The sequence below is a fragment of the Carassius carassius genome, chromosome 28 (genome assembly GCF_963082965.1).
Source record: "Carassius carassius chromosome 28, fCarCar2.1, whole genome shotgun sequence".
Classification (NCBI taxonomy): domain Eukaryota; kingdom Metazoa; phylum Chordata; class Actinopteri; order Cypriniformes; family Cyprinidae; genus Carassius; species Carassius carassius.
In genome coordinates this window covers 8,772,598-8,792,351 of record NC_081782.1, presented here as the reverse complement: position 1 = coordinate 8,792,351, position 19,754 = coordinate 8,772,598, and the positions used below count along the sequence as shown (strand labels likewise).

Here is a 19,754-nt window from a genome sequence, read left to right as displayed (position 1 = left end):
CAAACGGTTACATGGAAGCAAAATTATTGTTTATTATATGTTTCATAATGAAATAAGTGCAAGTGTCCATAAAAAAACTGTACATTTTGGAGACTGAATGACTATAAAACGAACAAAAACAGAATAAAACAAAAGCGCACTAAACAGACATCTCATACAGTCATCAGATATACCTTTAGTGAATAATGCATTATAAAAATAGTAATATATCTTATCTCTTTCTAATATAAAATATAAGATTTAATATCTAACATATCTTATCACATGTTGCCATTTACGGGGGGATCAAGAGAGTATCTGATAAGTATCTTTGGAGCTGGTTCATACTTAAAAACACCAGAAGTCAAAATAATTAATCTTAATTAAAAATATGGTACATAGTCAAGAATATTTTCCTGTGTAAGTCACTGGGTATTTCATGAAGATTCAATCTCTCATTTATCCACTAGATGGCAGAGAAAGGAAACAATGCACTGAAGTTGACTATTTGCACTATTTACATAACTACAAACACACTTTTTAGCATTTGAATAGTTACTCATAGAAAAGCATACTCTACTCAACAACAATAAGGGATCTAAACAGAGATCTGGGCTGCATTACAGAAGCATATTAACTCAGAATGCTATTCTATTCTATTCAGTTTATTCTATTTCTATTTTTGTTTTATAACCATGGCAGTTTTACATAGGAAATATACAATACTGTTTCAAATCTTAAGTCAAGATTTAAATAGGAAGTTTCTTATAAAACTAACTAGTTACACAAGCACCGAATTACTTAAAATGTACAATAGGAAGAAAAAAATAAAACAGTTATATCAACAAGATTCTCCCAAATGTTGTCCTAACTAGCATAAAAAGAGTTGTTTAATCAAGCACTTTAATATTACAGAATGTTTTGAATTGTTAAGAGTCTGCAAAGCTCCCAGCATGCATTGCAGTTGGAATAAATTATGTGGCTACTGTTATGAGAGTATCAATTGCAGACTTTTTGTTGTTTGTGTTTTGTCATCACTGGTAATGGTTTTTGTGTTGATGTTTAAGATCTTTTTACTGTTACAGATCACTCGGGAGGCTGAGGAGTATCAGACAGAAGGGTTTATTAATAGACACAAGCAGAGGAGCAGGTAGTGTTGGGTAGAGTGATAAATGGATCCGTGAGAGCATGGGTGAAGACGTCAGAGCAGGGAGGTGAACCACACACACTATGTGTGTGTGGTATTTATGGTGCCGAGGTGATAGGGTAATGATGAGGGTCAGGTGGAAGTGCTCAGTACTCAGGTGAGGGCGTGCGTTGTGAATGAGTGGAGGTGGAACCTGGCGTGTTTGTAACAGTACCCCCCTCCCCAAGGCCCGCTCCTAAGGACCCGACGATGTGGTGGACGTCCTCTTCCCCTGGGAGCTGGTCGGTCAGGATGATTGGAGTGGAAGGTGTCGAGTAAGTTAGGATCCAGAATGTTTTGTGGAGGGAGAGACAGAAGGATGGTGAGATTTAAGGAGAGACACATTGAAGGTGGGGTGAATCCGGTACTCAGGGGGTAATTGGAGTTTGTAAGTGACTGGATTGATATGCTGGAGGATGGTGAATGGGCCAATGAATCTGGGACTTAGCTTGCGGCAGGGCAGGCGCAGGCGGATGTCCCGGGTGGACAGCCAGACCTTCTGACCAGGTTGGTCCAGGTAATAGGAGAGACGATGACCTCTTCTGGAAGAATGGTTTCTGGTTCTTCGAGATTCTCTTCGGGGGCGTGACACCGGGACAGGGCGTCAGCCTTTACGTTTTTCACCCCTGGGCGATATGAGATGGTAAAGTGGAAGCGGGTGAAGAATAACACCCAGCAGGCTTGTCTTGGATTTAATCTTTTCGCCACTCGAAGATACTCCAGGTTTTTATGATCTGTGATCTGTTGATGGCCAACAACTCCAGGTTGGCGATATCATAGTTGACCTCCGCTGGGTTGAGTTTCTGGGAGAAGGCGGCGCATGGGTGGAGGCGACTGGCATTCCCCTGCTGCTGAGAAAGGACCGCTCCCACTCCGGTGGTTGAGGTGCGTCGACTTCCACGACGAAGGGTTGGTCGGGGTTGGGATGAATCAGGAGTGGGGCGGTCGTAAAAGCCTCTTTGATGGTGTGGAAGGCCTCTGTGGTGGCAGGAGTCCAGTGGAGAGATTTGAGTTTGTAACGGAGGTGACTGGTGAGAGGGCAGGTGATGGTACTGAAGTTTTTGGATAAACCGTCTATAGAAGTTGGCAAAGCCAAGGAACCGTTGTAACTCTTTGATGGTGGTAGGAGTGGGCCAATCTCTGACGGCATTTACCATCCGGATGCCACTGCTGCTGATGTTGTATCAAAGGAGCTGCACTGAGGGCTGATGGAAAGAGCAATTTTCGGCCTTGAGATAGAGTTGAAAGGCCCTCAGGCGTTGCAGATCCCCCGCAACGTGGCGTTGATGTTCTGCCAGGCTCCGGGAGTATATGAGGATATCATCTATGTAGACGAGGACGAACTTGTGCAGGAGATCCCAGAGCACCTCATGGATGAAGTCCTGGAATACGGAGGGGTCGTTAACAAGTCCATACGGCATCACGCAGTATTCATAGTGGCCAGTAGGGGTTATAAAGGCTGTTTTCCACTCGTCCCCCTCTCTTAGGTTATAAGTGCTACGGAGGTCCAACTTGGCACCACGGAGATGTTCCAAGGCAGCTGGGATGAGGGGAAGTGGGTACCTGAACTTGACAGTGATATTGTTGAGAGCCCGATAATCAATGCATGGTCTTAAACCTCCGTCCTTTTTCTCCACAAAGAAGAAACTCGAAGCAGCAGGGGAGGTAGATGAATGAATATAACCCTGGGCCAGCGCCTCCTTGATGTATTACTCCATGGCCTTCTCCTCCGGAATGGATAGGGGGTATATCCTTCCTTTAGGCACTGGTTCACCCGGCAGCAGATCGATGGCACAGTCCCACGGCCGGTGTGGAGGCAGCTTGGAAGCCCGTTTTGGGGCAGAAGACCTCACTGAAGGGGGCATAGCAGGTATGGATGGCGATAGATTGGTTTTCCACTGGGCTCTCTATTGAAGTGGAACAAACTGGAAGAGGTTCAGGGGAAGATGTGGCTGGAACTGGACAACCTGAGATGCAGCTCTTGAAACAGGCGTCGCTCCAGTTCAGGACTTCGTCCGTCTTCCAGGAGATTATGGGATTGTGCTGCTCTAACCACGGGCACCCTAGAATCACGTCAGCGGTGGATTCCTCCAGAACCAGCAGATGGATTTCCTCATGATGGAGTAGTCCGGTTTGGAGGGAAATGGGACCCACACTATGACGCACGCATCTTCTACTTAACGGTTTGCCAGTGATAGTGTGGACTTGGTAGGCTGACGGCGTTGCCATGGTAGCGAGCTTGAGCTGACGGCAGAGGGCGCCAGAGATGAAGTTGCCAGCTGACCCAGAATCGAGGAGGGCGGAAACCGGAAGAGATATGTCAGCGGCAGTAAGTGTCACAACAGTGGTGAGTGGTTTCATTTGGTATCTTGAAGGGAGAATGGGACGAGGAGGACGGAAGGGGCATACAGCGATGGCATGCCCCGGGGCTGCACAGAAGAGGCACAGATTCTGGGCCAGCCGTCTTTGTCTTTCAGCCATAGAGAGACGATATGAGTCCACTAGCATGGGTTCGCTGGCTGGTTCTGGGGAGCTGACGGCCTCTGGTCGGCAGAGTGGCATAGAGGAATACGCCTGGCCCTGGTGCTCTTCTAAGCACGACTGCATACGGGTGGCGAAGCGGATGGACAGCTGGATGAATCGTTCAAGCCCAATGGTGTCCTCGTATGCAGCGAGATGCAACCACACTCGAGGTTCCAATCCCTGACGGTAGGTAGTCAGTAAAGCCTGTTCGTTCCATCCACTGGAGGCTGCTAGAGTCCTAAACTGAAGGGCATATTCATTGACAGACATTTTTCCCTGTTTGAGATTATACAGCTTCTCACCAATAGAAGAGTCCCAAGCTGGTCTGCCAAAAACTTCTCGGAAATGGTTGATGAAGCTGGAATAAGACTGGATAACTGGGCTATTTTGAACCCATATTGAATCTGCCCACAGTAGTGCTTTACCTTGCATTTGAGAAATTACAAAGGCTACCTTGGATCTCTCGGTGGGGTACAAGTTCGGTTGCATCTCCAGGACCAGCGAGCATTGTAGGAGGAAACCGCTGCACTCCTCCACCGAACCAGAGTAGGGCGCCGGCCAGGCCATGGGACTGGCGTGAACGGATGGTGAGGAAGTGCTGGCATCATTGACGGAAGTGCTCGCTGGTGTTGGGGATGCAAGTGTAGCCGTGAGTGTTCTTCAGAGTGCATCGACCAGATCTTGAAAGGGGTCTGTGAGGCTCATGCTTGTGCCTAGCGGTGTTGGTCCGGTCCTCTGTTACAGATCACTCGGGAGGCTGAAGAGTAACAGACAGAAGGGTTTATTAATAGACACAAGAAGAGGAGCAGGTAGTGTTGGGTAGAGTGATTAATGGATCCATGAGAGCTGGGTGAAGACGTCAGAGGAGGGAGGTTAACCACACACACGCACATTGGGGATCTTGATCTTCGGAGAATCGCTGGAGAGAGGCAAGTAGAGGAAGAGTTAGTCTTTTGTGTTAGCATACAGGTAAGACCTTGTCGCGAACGAGACTGGAAGCTGATTGAGTGCGTGTGTGGGGTATTTATGGTGCCGAGGTGATAGGGTAATGATGAGGGTCAGGTGGAAGTGCTCAGTACTCAGGTGAGGGCGTGTGTTGTGAATGAGTGGATGTGGAACCTGGCGTGTTTGTCACATTTACTTTATAATCTTTGATTTATTCAAGAACTGTGAATATTTACTATCATTCAAAAGTTTGTGGTCAGTAAGATTTTTATTTATTTATGTATTTTTAAAGAGATTAAAAGTTTTATTCAGCCAGGAGGCATTCAATTGATTAAATTTCTCATGTATTAAATTGGCAGTTAAGACATTTATAATAGTTAATAAGGATTTCTGTTTTAAATACACCAATCCGGTTCAAGACTATTTGTTTGAACATTGGAGCACAAAAACAAATTACTACTAACAAGTCAGTAAAGCACGTATGAAACATTTTATTCTTGTCCCCCTTTGAGTTCATTCTAAAAACAGTGATCACTATTCATATGTAGAACAAAAAAATTAATGAGAATGTGTGCTTGTGTGTGAACCCTGTCAAAAAGTTCAAAGTTCAATGTTGTGCCCTGTCCTTGGACAGAGTCAACTCATCAAGAGAGAAAAAAAACATGTAAATTAAGTGTGTGTAATTTTGGTAAGATAGGAGCTTGACTGGCAGATCGTACCATGCACTCATCCCTGCTATTTACAGTACATCAGCCTGATATAGTGATGTTCACAATAACAATGAACAAAGAGAGGGGAATAAATTATTTACTGTATTGATAAATAGAATTTGTTACATTATTAAACTACCATATAAAACCCATGCAAGCACTGACCTTCCAAAATATTTGATAGTTGACATTCTCATTAATACTGTCTAAAAGCATAGCATGGTAAAAAAAAGAAGTATTAAAAACAAGTATGGTACATGTGCCTAATTGTATTAAATTATTAGCTTTAATTATGCTTAGGGATTTGACCTGGAGACCTCTAAATAATCTCTATGGAGAATTATTTCATCATGCCATAGAGATTAACATTTTGTGGAATAAATGTATGACATCATATAGCTATTCCTAAACTATCAATTAAACGTTTGGGCACACTTTGGTGGTTAATTATTGACAAGAGTTTGTTAATTATTTTCTGCCTCTCATTATCTTAACCCAGAGCCTACTGTATATATAAGGCCTTTTTGTATAAATCTAAAATGTGCCACTTCAGGTTGTGGTGCAAGTTTCTTTTTGCTGTTAAGTCCACTTAATTGTCTATACATTTACTTTTAGAGCAATTATGGTAATATGGCAAGTATGATACATCAGACATAATTATATCACTCAGTCATCGTTGCATTGCATTGTATTATGTTTTGACCCCACAATAAAAGCTATGCATTGAAATATAATTTAAAATTTAGTCTAATCTTTAGTTTAATCTAAAGTCCAGCTTCAGGTTTTCATACACAGTTAAACAACATATATTTACTTGAATTTACCACTAGATAAAATACAATAAAATACCATCTATGAAGCTGAGATTTTAAACGTGCGGCACTGATTTTCTTATAAAGTGTTACTTAGACTTCAAAAATAGTTTGTCTCTACATCATTTGAATTATAAATAATGTTACTGTCATGATCCTGGCTTTCCTTCTCTTTTCTTTTCATCCCTCTCCTCCCTCTGCTTGTTGTTTTTTGTCCTACTCTCACTCTTAACCCTCATTACTGTCAACTGAATCCCATTCTCTCATCATCACACCTTTTCGCTACCTGCCTCCTTTGCCTTCTCTATATCTAGCTCTCTTTTTTGTGTCTGTGTTGTCAGATTATTGTTTAAACTAGATGCACGGAGCTGAGTTTAACTGTTACTTCACTGTAGTCTTGTCTTGTCCTATCTAGTCTAGGCCTGCTCTGTCTTATTCAGTGTTTCTTATAGAGCCTCAATATAGCAATTGTGTTTACCTCCTCTGTGCTGTACCCAGCGGTCTTCGTAGAGGGTTGCAGAGTACTGTGCTTCTCACCTGTGCTCCTGGTCTCTCCGTTCAAGAGTCGCCCGGACCTCCGGCTGAAATCTTGAGTTACCCCTTTGAAGAAGTGGTCAAGGGCCCTGAATTACTTTGTGAATCCTTAGTTCTGTTTATCAGCCATGCGGCGCATCCTTATTTTCTCATTAAACAAGACTGTACTTGCTTTTGTCTCTGGACCCTTCTCATTTATCACAGAATAATCCGACCAATGAGGAATGGATCAGGCTGGAAGTCACCCTTTCCAGGCCGCTGTTGAGATGCAAGGAGCGCTGCTGGGAAGGCACAATGAGGAACTCACCGCGGCTCTCCATATGGTGGACTCGTTATCCATTCAGGTGACCGATCTTATGCAGCAACTCGACTCACTTCGGAGGGACACTTCACAGTCCGTCCTCCAGGATTCACCTGAGCCGCGGCTCAATAACCTCCCATGTTACTCTGGCGAACCCACTGAGTGTCTGCCGTTCCTTACTCAGTGTATGGTATTTTTTCAATCCAGGTGTCTTCCTACTTCAGAGAATGCTCACGGATAGCCTATATCATCTTGCTTCTCAAGGGAAGAGGGGAAGTGGGGGACTGCTGTATGGAATGCCGAGGCCGATTGTCTGACCAGTTACGTCCAGTTTAAAGAGGAGATGTTACGTGTCTTTGACCGTTCTGTCCATGGTCCAGAGGCTTCTCGCACCTTGTCCTCCTTACGGCAGGGACGCCATACTGGCACCGACTTTTCCATGGAGTTCCGCACTCTCGCTACTTCTTGTGGATGGAACGAGCCAGCCCTGGTGGCCCGTTACGTTGAGGGGCTTGATGCCGACATAAAATGGTAAATGGACTGCATTTAAATAGCGCTTTCAACAGACCACATGGCCATCCAAAGCGCTTTACAAGTTGCCTCACATTCACCCATTCACACACTCATTCATACACCGACTGCGGTGTCAGCCATTCAAGGCACCATCCAGCTTGTCAGGAGCAGCTGGGGTTAGGTGTCTTGCTCAAGGACACCTCGACACTTGGTCAGGTGGAGCCGGGGTTGAACCACCAACCTTCCGGTTTGTATGCAACCTACACGAACCACTACCACTACCACTACCAGGGGCGGACTGGGACCAAAAAGTGGCCCTGGATTTTCTGGCCCACAGCAGCCCACCACATCAAAACGCAAACGCCCCTGTTTTGATGTAATTTATTTATTTGATATTAAAGTATACTGTTTGGGGATTTTAACCAATAGGGCAACTGATCCTCCATTGAAAAAAAAAAAAAAAAAAAAGATAACCTGCGTGCTGCAGCTGTTCATTTAGCGACTCCTAGTGAGCGATACATGTTCATCACGAGACAAACATTCTCCTAGAACTCACACTTTGCATTCAATTAACCAGTGTTGGGGAGTAACTAGTTACATGTAACTTAATTACGTAATTTAATTACAAAATAAAAATAACTGTAATCAGTTACAGTTACTAAGAAAAAATGAGTAATTAAATTACAGTTACTTCTGAAAATTTTAAAGATTACAGTGGGGATTACATTTGAATATTTACACACATCCACATACAGATGTAATTGATTTCTTTCCCAAATTGAACTGACTATTCTGAGACGTACGGCCAGGGGCGGACTGGCCATCTGGAGCACCGGGACTTTTCCCGGTGGGCCGCCAGCCAATGTGGGCCGGCCCGCCCGGTACACAAATATATATATTTATATATATATTTTTTTTTTTTTTTTTTTAAATTGACGGAAATCATAATATTACATCTCTTTTCTACGCAAATGGATGAGTGAGTCGATCGCGCAGCCAACAAGCGCGTTTTCGTCTAATTTAGAGAGAGACAGATTCATCTGGTACAGCGAATTTCTCTGAGCAGCAGGCCACTGTATACGTTCACTTAAAACATAACCGACTGTGTTTACGAGAATACTTGCAGAGACAATTATTTTGAAATAATTGTGTGTGTATTTGTTCATTCAGAAGTTAGGATACCCAAAAGATGAATTAATTCTTTGTACGCGCATTGTCTGAAATGCTGCTCACAGCGCGTGCTTTGAACGAGTGCGCGCAAGCTTCGAACGCGCGCAAATTGTTTAAAAAAGTTGAATCAGCAAGATTTAGAAACAAGTGAAAACGATCAACTACGATACATTTCACCCCTCCAAGCGAGTGAACAACGCAAATTTTAAATCACTATTCACGATAGCCCGTCGGGAAGAGCAGTGATACATTTTGGAGCCCGACTGCAAAACACAATAGCCCCTGGACGTCGGGCTAGCGATTTTGCGAGCCCTGCACCTCAGATCTATCCAGTTTGTGAACCACTGGTTTCCACAATGTTTTCGTTAAACAAAATAAATGATTATTTTAAAAGATTTACTCAAGAGAATAATCTGTTCACGAATCGGATCATGAACTTATATTACCGCATATTCATGCATCTGTTAATTGCAGTGTTGGGAAGGTTACTTTGGAAATGTAATAGGTTACAGATTACAAGTTACCCTATTTAAAATGTAATAGTAGTGTAACTTTTTCAATTACTTTATTAAAGTAATGCAACTAATTACTTTTGATTACTTTTTGATTACTTTTCAAAATCTCCAATAAATGTTTATTTGCAACTGTTAATCATCTTCAAACATTTACACCATTCAGGTTTAACCTTACAGCAGTGCTCAATACTGTCAGACTTTTACAATCCTTCATCACTTGAATTAAGATGATCAAATTTGAACACATGTCTGCACATAGGCGCCGATTTATGTTTTTCTCCGTGGGTGCTCAAGGGCGCACGCCATTTAAAAAATAAAAAAAATAGACTAGGCTATTCAAAAAATATTGCATTTCAGAACCTTAGGCTAATGGACAGCGGCCGATACAAACAAACACAACAGCGTCATTTCTCAAAAATACAAACAGGATTGGAGATGAAAAGTTTAACTGACACGTAACCGCTAATGCGTTCAGCTTCTTGGGAAATTAATGTTTTGTAAATATTGATTAAAAAACTATTGCGAAAGGACAGCGTTTCCATTAACCGATTGTTGCGACTAAAATAATGAGTTTCTGGGAATGTCTACCTCATTTATGTTTCGAGGTTTCTTTTGATAGTGGCATGGCTTTTCTTTGAGGTTTCGAATCCATTATTCATATAGGCTAAAAAAATATTTTTTTATTTTATGTATTTAACAAAGAACTCGTATTCTGTCCAAAAGTAGGCTACTTTTGTGTCCATTAGTTTTTCCTCTTTTAAACCGTATATAGGCCTATACTTGAGCAGAAAAATGTTCCCATTTAAACCCTGTTACGAACTTTAAGGAGTCTAGGGAATGTACCGTAACATTTACATATTAACGTAGCTACTGCTGGGTATGAAATGAGGTGGAAGAACATGACAGACAGTCTGTTTATTCACAAAAAGCCAAAGCCACTAGATCCAGTAAAATAACAATAATAATGTGCGCTATGTACAAGATAAAAATGTAAACAAACAAACAATAAAATGGGAAAAGAACGAAAGCGGCGCCAAAGGAAAGAACAAAATATAAGAAAACAATCCTTAATCTAAACCTAATCTAACCAAAGCAAAATGTAGAAAATAAACCGAAATCTTCAGTGCATCCGGCACCTTAACTAAAGTGTCTAACAAAAACAGAAATACAATGTGTGGCGCTCACTTATTACCTAGTGTGTCTATACAATATGTACAGTGTATATCGCGATATACTGACCTGCGTTCTCTTCCCTCTGTACTACCAGCTGTTACTCAAGGTCTCATAGCGAACGAATAACTCTTAGTCTGATTAATGATTAGTGATTACGGAAAGCAATAAATGATTACATACTCGCACGGCACTGTATAGTGGGGGATGGGACGTTTTCAGAAACGCTGTGATTGGTGGATAGGATATGGAACATGCATGCGACTGGTTATGTCACTGTCACTGACAACAACATAACCAATCACAGTGTAGCAGACGCTTCATAGCGCCAACTGCAATGTTTAATTTTAAATAAATGTAGCCTACTGGCAGTCTGGCAATGGCACACGTGGGTGCTGATTTTCCGTGGGTGCTCGGTATTTTCCGTGGTATCGGCGCCTATGTGTCTGCATGTCTGCTTCATTAATTTCCACATGGGGCGGACTGGGATAAAATTTCAGATCGGGAAATCTCAAACTCATACAAACAAATTCATGGACGACACTATTTTTTGTATGGAACTGATATAAAAAAAGATTTAAATCTTTAGTTTGGGGACATGCAAAATAATTAAAAGTTCTCTCCTGAACTTCACCTTCACTTCATTTCTTTTTTCTTTTCAGTCTCTTTATTTTGCCCTGTTATCCATCTACCTCATGACTTTAACACTCAAGATTTAACAAAACTATACTTTCTAAATTGCCTACATGTCAAATTGAGTGCATCACTACAATATAAAATCCTAATACTGAACATGAGTCATGTTTTTCCCTCACAAAAATTAACTGCTTTTATTACGTAAAAGTACAGTAACCATGTTTTTTTTTAATTATTATTATTGCAAATGGATTACCATTTGTATTTATTTTTAAATAAATAAATATGTAAATTTGTGGCATGGTTTAACAACAGTAACCTTTGTCTCTGAATTTATAGCAAATATTAAAACTTTGCATATGCTTTGATTCAAGTGTACTTTTGATATATTTGTCCAAAATGTGGCATATTCCGTCCGTGTTAGGCAATAGCAATCCCGTTTTTACGCCCAACCCTCACTGCCCGAAGCTAGCAGAGAGCACGTGTTCTCTTCCCCCAACGCAGCCCTGAGATCCACTTCCTCGGAAGACGCGGCAGCAGACAGTGGGCGCTGACCATCGGGAAGCGATGCAGGGGAGGCCGGTGAAGCAGGGAGAACCGGCGAGCTCGGTTGAGCTGGAGACGGTTCCGGAATTTGCTGGGAGCGGCGCTTTTTACGGCGCTGCGGCACAGCGGGGAATGCAGGCTCGGAGAAGAATGCCAGGCTCGCGGTGAGGGCAGCCGCCGTCAGCGAGCGCGAGCGCTGCATGATCCTCACCCAGGCAGGAGACACAGATGACGTGACGGTCGCCTTCGCTGAGCGGGGCTCTGCATGAGCCGCAGGAGGGCATCTTTAAAAAGACACAGCTCTTTTATGAGTGTGTGTCGCAGGGCGAACACACACGAGAATACAAAAAGGATATAGACGCCGGAACATGCAGCAGGAACGGCAGTGGAAGGCGGCGTAGGCCAGTGGCTTCAGGAATGGCTCGAGTTTAAAAGGAAATTTCAATGAAAATTAGCTAGTGGATTTTGCATGCTGAGCCACTTCCCATGCCTATGGGTAGGGATAGGCTACTCCGGTCCTGGAGGGCCACAATCCTGCAGAGTTTAGCTTCAGCCCTCATAAAAACTCACCTGCCTGTATCTATCTAGTAATACCGAAAACACTGATTGCCTTGTTCAGGTGTGTTTAATAAGGGTTGGAGCTAAACTCTGCAGGATAGTGGCCCTCCAGGACTGGAGTTGTCTATCCCTGCCTACGGGTATATAAGACGACAGCGCGCATCCACTTAATCAGATTTTTGCTTTGGAGCCGAGTAGTTGATGAAATATATTTACTACAAAGCTATTCATCTTAGTGTTGGAAGGGCTGTTCCTGGTTAGTGTTACGGCACGTTACATCGGTGTCCCTGTAATCTGTGATTCCCTTTGGCGCTTCATCTAAAAGAGCAGTTTCCTCTAAAAGAGCAAATCACGGATGATTTGTGTCTTTTTCGAGATGCCGTTTTGTCCGTGTCCTTCTGGATGCGGTTGTTTTCTGTCCTCTGTTCACAGCCACGATCACTGTCTTCAGTGTCAGTGTCATGCTGAGGTGGCGCTCGAGGATGAGTCATGCATCTATTGTGGGGATATGACCATGGTTGCGCTGCGATCATGGCTGTGCTGCGGTCCCATTGAGTCTTTTGGTGGCCGGCCAGAGGAGATGTCGGAGACTGCTCTTCTGAAGGTGGCGAAGCCAGCGCCGCTTCTTCCCCCGGAGGAGGCCCGGGCAGAGAATCTTTCTCACTCTCAATCAGGCGCCCCATATTGCCAGATAGCACACGTACGTCGCGGAGACGTCTGCTGAAGAGCGCATCATCTGATAAACATCGGATTCCTTTTTTATAGTCGTATTTTGATCGTCTGTAGATCGTCTGTTTGAGCTGTTAAATGAAACGTCTTCCCTACCTCTAAATGACATCTATACGACGTATCTTTATTACCCGAAATATGCCGGCATGTCCGTCGAGAACGGGAAGCTGCTATACTTGATTAATTTAAAGGGAAATACTTGAAGAAATAACGATTATTTAAAATCCATATTCTGTGATTTGCTCTTAGTACAAGAACGTTTATAACATGTTTAAAAACAAACATCAAATTATTATGTAGACATAAATTTATTTATTAAATGTATTATATTCCATTGATGTTTTCAAGGAGACACAAACAATTTTTCTTTACTTATGTGCACAGACACTGTGCACTTTACGTTAACATTAATATTGCTCTAAATAATCAGACAAAAGGTGACATACTTTACTGGAAACAAACGAGAACAAAAGCACAAATTGTTTTAACCACGTAATCCATCATGCACTTGTAAATCGGTTTGTCCAACTATCCCTGTTAATGGAGATAAACGCGTGTGGAAGTTATTTTGTAGAGCTTGTGTAAGATAATTGACTACTTGTAGGTTTTAGCATATATTAAAAATGTGGAATGTACACCCGGCCATGGCTTAACTCACATATTACATTTTATATTTTAATTAGAAGCACCATTAAAATGCTTTCAGTATCTATTGAGAATGGTTACAAAGACACTCATTTTTCGATATTTAACTCTACAAGGTAGAAACCTCAGGAGGAAACAGACTACACAAATGTTCATCTGAACAGATGTTATGCAGCTTCACAACATTAATGACACTTAATTTCTTCTTTCCCAGTTTTAAAACTGAATACAGGTCAATATAGCATTTCAATAATGTAAGGTGATGACACTAAACACCTGCTCATCATATTACTGCACAAGACCCAGAACTGACCGTGAGAGTTTACACTTCAGATATGTTCAACTTCAATTGGTCTGCGCAGCAGCGCTTAAAGTATGACAAAGTAGCGTGAGAGCGATTCAAAAGTATATGAAGCTGTCTTATTGCTCTCATGGTACCGTGATGTCATACTTCCATCGGTCTGCACAGCACTGCTTCAAGTCTAACACACCTATTATCTCTTCTAGGGAAAGATGAAGTGAAGTTGCTTTTAAATAATAAACTTGAGATCTATTCCATTTCAAATATTAAAAACATTTAAACAACTGAATGGACAAAGGTAGGCAAGACCATGCTACATTGTGAACTGTAACAAATCAGGGAAACTGTTAGGCAAGATTAAATTATTTTAGTTTGATATTGTGTAGAGATTATGTTGTGAATGGCATCTCTCTCCAGAACAGAAATCCATAATATTGGCAGTAGGCAGGGTGCAGACACTGGTGATGGACTGTGATGAGACACAGGTGTGGGACAGATCGTGACCAGGGCTGAATCTGGGTGTCTTAGGAGATCACAGGCTGGTCTGTCCTAAGCTATTGGGTGAAGAAAAGAAACAGTAAGAGCATTTTATGTAACAATGTTCACAAAAAGAGCATCACATCATATAAAACATTTTTATTTTTTAGCTTGGGTTAAACTAATTAATTTTACTGTGTTGGAACATGATGTCTCTATTTGTTTCTCTGTTTCTGCTGGGATCTTCATCCCGTGGTAACTAGGATTTACACAAGCTCCAGCCGGATCCAGAACACCTGAGAAGAGATGATGCTGACCCTCAGAAGACCCCAGATGATGCTAACCTTGAATCTACAACAGAACTAACAAATATTGCTACAAGTGTGACTGCATCGTATAATAATTACTGTTAATAATGTTCATCGTCTGGCTGACTACGTCTTTGATTTGTTTTTGTTTTTTTTCTGAAAAATCCTGTCATATGCACATAAACTGACAGTCACCACTGATAAGCTACTACTAAATATTGTAGAAACTTAATTTTCTGTAAAGTTGCTTTGTAATGATTTGTATCGTAAAAAGCGCTATACAAATAAACTTGAATTTAATTGAATTAAAAAGATACTTTAAATGTGACATTAAAAACCACCAGTAGGTGACAGCAGGTAAATGTTAATAAGTGAGTAATTAAAACAGTTGATTCATTCAGGAACAAAAAGCCTCATGTTGCTTAGAGATGCAAAACAGCACTGTGGCTTTGTTTGGAATTATTTTTGTTGGCGAAATAGTACAAAAAACGTAAGTCTCTTAATAGAACGTAGTTTATGAAACGGTTGTTAAAAAAAAAAAACCTATTACATTTGTATATGGTAATTTTTTGAGGGAAATAAGGCACTCTGCCATGTGAAATTTACCAAAATTGATTAACTATATTTAAATGGTATTAATATAGACATGTTCTGCCCCCATGTCTTTTAATTTGTGATCATTCTGAATGTATTTTAATAGACTGAATCATGCAGTGAAAGAGCACTTTCTAAATGCAGACACGTAATGCATGCACTCTGTAGGTGTTTTCAATGTTTTTTTTTTTTTTGCGTTGTTAGAATATTGTTCAAGATAGCTCACTTGTCAAGGTATTACTTTATTATATCATGTTTATGTGTGCCATTTTATTTGTTCTATCTGAAGTCTCTCACAAAGAGTTAGCCTCAGCGCATACTTGTATTCTTCAATTCTCTCTGATGACGCAGGGGAAGAAAAAAAAAAAATCTTCGGTCTGTCCAATGATTATAAACAGTAATTAGGTCATTAAGTCATTAGGTAAGACTGAAGTGACCAAATATATTTAAGACCTATCTAATCTGAATTTAAGACATTTAAAGACTTTTTAAGGCTTTATATTAGGAAAACACTATTTAAGACATTTTAAGACTTTTTGAGGACCTGCAGACACCCTGAATATACCGGGTATATATAGCGGTTATCAAATTGATCAGAAAAATTAAAATTATTTGCAGCTTAAAACAAACTATTCACTGACCAACAACACAATCTTTAATTTAGTACCTCATCCGAGTGATATAAGAGGTTCAATAGTTGAGGATGGAGGAGAGGGTCCTCACCAGGTCAGGTTTCCACAGCTGTGCAGCCAAGGCAGAAGAAACAAGGAAACTAGAGAACAAGAAAATGTGTGCCACACACATCACTCATATATCAAAAGGAATAAATATAATAGTTAATAATAAAAAAGTGTTTTACAACAAGGTGTCCACATTGAGTCTGTGGGTTGCCATTGTAAAAATCACTCCATCCAACTTTCCATCAGACATCCACAGTAAGACAGGACTCAAGCCTGTATTAACTGTTACAGAAATAATAGAATAAATATATTTGTTTTGTTTTTTTTACACTTAACACAGATGTTGTTTAAACAAATTTATATTTCACCCAAATTAACTTGAGCGCTTTACTGCCCAATATCCATTTTCATAAAGAGAGAAAAAATTAATAAAAATTACCATTGCCACTGTGGCAAATTGTGTGGCACTGAAATATTCAGGGCAAGTGTAATGTGACACACAGAGAGAAAATGATATATGTACACATTTCAATATTTTCATATTCTTTTAGTATTGATTGTCAAATTAAATTTAAAATGCCTAATAAATATAATAACTAATAAAATAAACAATATATTTTAAAATATCTTCAACATATGGTGAAAAAAAACACCCATTACATTTACAAATAAACAGAGGTAGCAAACAAGTAACCTTTGACATTATGTCCTTGAGGTAACCCTCACTCTCACCCTAAAAAAACAACAACAAAAAACACCTGATCTAAGCAATATTAAACCATTAAACTGTAGCAATATTTATAACAACTCTAAACATGAACACATTGGGTTTCCTGTATTAAGCTCAGGAAAAAATAATAAATTAATTAAAAAAATATATGAATGAATGTCACGTGACCGTAGGCTACATATATGCGATGACCGTTGTTATTTGTATCAGATGACCGTTGTGATTTCCTCAGCCTACTGTACCCTCAACATTTTTTGATCATTTTCCTCACATTAATAACCTGTAAATAGAACCAGTTGTATATATTAAGTTCCTGTTCATTCATTACATGTCTTTCTACTACTGTTGTTTTAAAAGTTAATTAGTCGTCTTTAAGTTTGTTTGTAGTTTGTCGTTAGTTCATCAAGTGGTTGGTAAGTAACATTTATATGGATTAATCAGCCTTTTGATATCTTTACGTTTAATTATATTCGAGATAAGAATCATTATACATGGAAACACATACACTTAAATACAAACAAACTAACTAAAACTAAATACAGAAATGTTAAAGGCGCTTTTTCCCCTCGCGAAAACAGCTGATGTACGTCATCAAATTCACTTCAACGCCATTCTGAGCGAATCCAAATCACCGGTGGGCGGGAAAATCTGAAGCGCTGCTCTACTCAGTACTGATTGGCTAAGGCCTATCGGTACTGAGGAATATAACGTAGAAATTTAAAATATTGCTATACTTTTAGTGTGAGTGAGTGAAGTGACATTCAGCCAAGTATGGTGACCCATACTCGGAATTTGTGCTCTGCATTTAACCCATCCGAAATGCACACACACAGAGCAGTGAACACACCCACACACACTGTGAGCACACACCCGGAGCAGTGGGCAGCCATTTATGCTGCGGCGCCCGGGGAGCAGTTGGGGGTTCGATGCCTTGCTCAAGGGCACCTAAGTCGTGGTATTGAAGGTGGAGAGAGAACTGTACATGCTCTCCCCCCACCCACAATTCCTGCCGGCCCGGGACTCGAACTCACAACCTTTCGATTGGGAGTCCGACTCTCTAACCATTAGGCCACGACTTCCCCAACCCATAGCACTTGCGCTGAATCTAAAATCCATCACTCTGTACCCTCAAATAGTATACTTTTCAAGGGACACCCATTTGTGCTGGACCAAAAACTAAGTGGACGCAATCAAGTGCACTCGTATTTTACACCGCAATAACAAGTAAGATTTACACTCAGCGGTTTTTCGAAATTGCTCGCTAGTTTTCATTCATTCCTACAAGTTAGCTGTAGTATTGGACGTCGTAAGGGGCTATCTCGGATTGGTTTAGACCCACCAGCTCTGAGAAATGTAAGGCAAGTCAACCATGAACAGAGGCTCCGAGCTAACGTAATAACAGCGGCCCGGATCAAGTTACACAAGCACTAAACGTATATGATGTCCAGGTAAACATAGGCGAAATCACAAAAAGTCCGGTTCAGTGACAACAGTTTAACAAACTCACGGTTGCGGGATTTCGTTTCAAGTTTACCTTACCAAACCATTCAGACTTCGCTTGTACCATGACGCTGATCAATTTTCTCAGTTGAATAAGGCTTTGAACCCGTGCCATGTTGTTCTTGCAGCGCGACATCAGCACCTACCAGCCAATCGAATGCCTTGCTTGAAACAGAGGAAACACAATTAAAATCTCGCGAGACACTAAGCGCCATTCAACTCGATGGATATATTTGACCATTTCGCTTCACAGCTTTTTGTCACGCTTCTCCATTCATCAGGGCTGCGACTCTGTAATTGAATACTATTATGCGCGTCTCGTGTTTATAAAAGCAAAACATTCTGACTGGCTACTAATGTTAGTTTGGTTGAGAGTGAAAGTTGCACCTCTCATACAATTGGTAGGCGAACTCATGGACTCAAAAGTGATATCAATCAACAAGATTCTTTATTATTTATTATGATTTTTATTTTTTATGAAGGACTAAATGCTGCACACCGGAAATCCGGCACGGTGCCGAAGAACTTTAAGGCCTGTTTTACTGTATAAAGCATATTTTTTTAAATAGTAAAAATATATTTCACAATATTAGTGCTTTTACTGTATTTTGGCTTAAATAAATGCAAGCTTGGTGAACACAAGAGAATTCTTTAAAACATTAAAAACCTTACGGTTCAAAAAGCTTTGACTGATTGTGTACGTTACCATTTACTGACTTATTTTCTTCTGGATGGCATTGATGGCATGATTTTACTTTAAAAATGGATTTTAATACATATTTTGCTTTGTTTTTATTATTTTCTGAAATTCAATTAGCTAGAATTTTAATGTGCATTTACTTGTCTGAGTAACAAGCAAATCTCACCCACTTCATCTTTCTCAGCTCCAGTGGGCGTCTCTCAGGCAGAGCATCATGGAGACGGCTGGAGTGCTCACCCACCTGACACACAAGGTAAAAGAACATTAAATAGAATAAGGAGATGAAAATGAGAAAAACTTCATTCACAGCATTTTAAAACCAGATAATATAACATGCATGATCTGTTTAATCCATAGAGCACACCTTTTCTGTCCTGAGACCCTCAGGGGCCCACCAAGGAAGAACACTGAGTAAGTTAAGAAGGGGAAAAACACAGTGTCTGATAACATGAACAATGTCCAGGAATACAGACATGATGGACTGCTACATTCACAGGAAGTTGTTTGTTCTGAAAGTACAATAATCTGCACGTTTTTGTAGAATTGAACTAAATCAAACTGCACACAATTTCAAATCATATTAAATATCATGATTTAATGGTATATAAAAGTTTAGGGTATAATAGGACATGACAGCATTATTGTCCATTTTAATCATGTTCCAAAAATAATTTAAAATGAAGTTACACCAAAAAAAAAAAAAAAAAAACTCTTTGGTACATACCATCAGTTTAGAAATCACGGTAGCTATGATTTTAGTAAAGCAGGAGAAAAAAAAATAATCAAAATTGTGTTCTTTAGTAAACAGTGGTTTACTGAACAAATTTGGTCTCTCTTAAATTAACTACAACCAAAATTATTTAATGGATAAAACATTTCAGGTAATGCCATAAATAACATAGGGAGTCCAGTTAGTTGCACATTACTATATTGTAGGTTTAATTTAATGAAACCCAAAGTATTAAATTCCAATAAATTTTTAGATTATATTG

At 40.5% G+C, this 19,754-nt stretch overlaps 1 long non-coding RNA gene across 3 annotated transcripts in view; it reads right to left on the bottom strand.

Annotated features, from left to right (window-relative positions):
* LOC132108398 (uncharacterized) overlaps nt 1-18,264 on the bottom strand; it is a 143,169-nt gene extending 124,905 nt beyond the window's left edge. Inside the window, exons 1-5 of one of the 3 annotated variants that reach the window (XR_009424436.1) lie at nt 18,102-18,264; nt 15,798-15,924; nt 14,446-14,525; nt 14,091-14,322; nt 13,684-13,954 (exon numbers count right to left, since the gene is read on the bottom strand). This is a non-coding gene — a long non-coding RNA (uncharacterized LOC132108398). Of the gene's footprint in view, nt 1-13,683; nt 13,955-14,090; nt 14,323-14,445; nt 14,526-15,797; nt 15,925-18,101 lie in introns of those variants that run through there. The other 2 variants (XR_009424437.1, XR_009424438.1) reach the window with 2 other exon arrangements.
* Between the last annotated feature and the right edge of the window lie 1,490 nt (nt 18,265-19,754).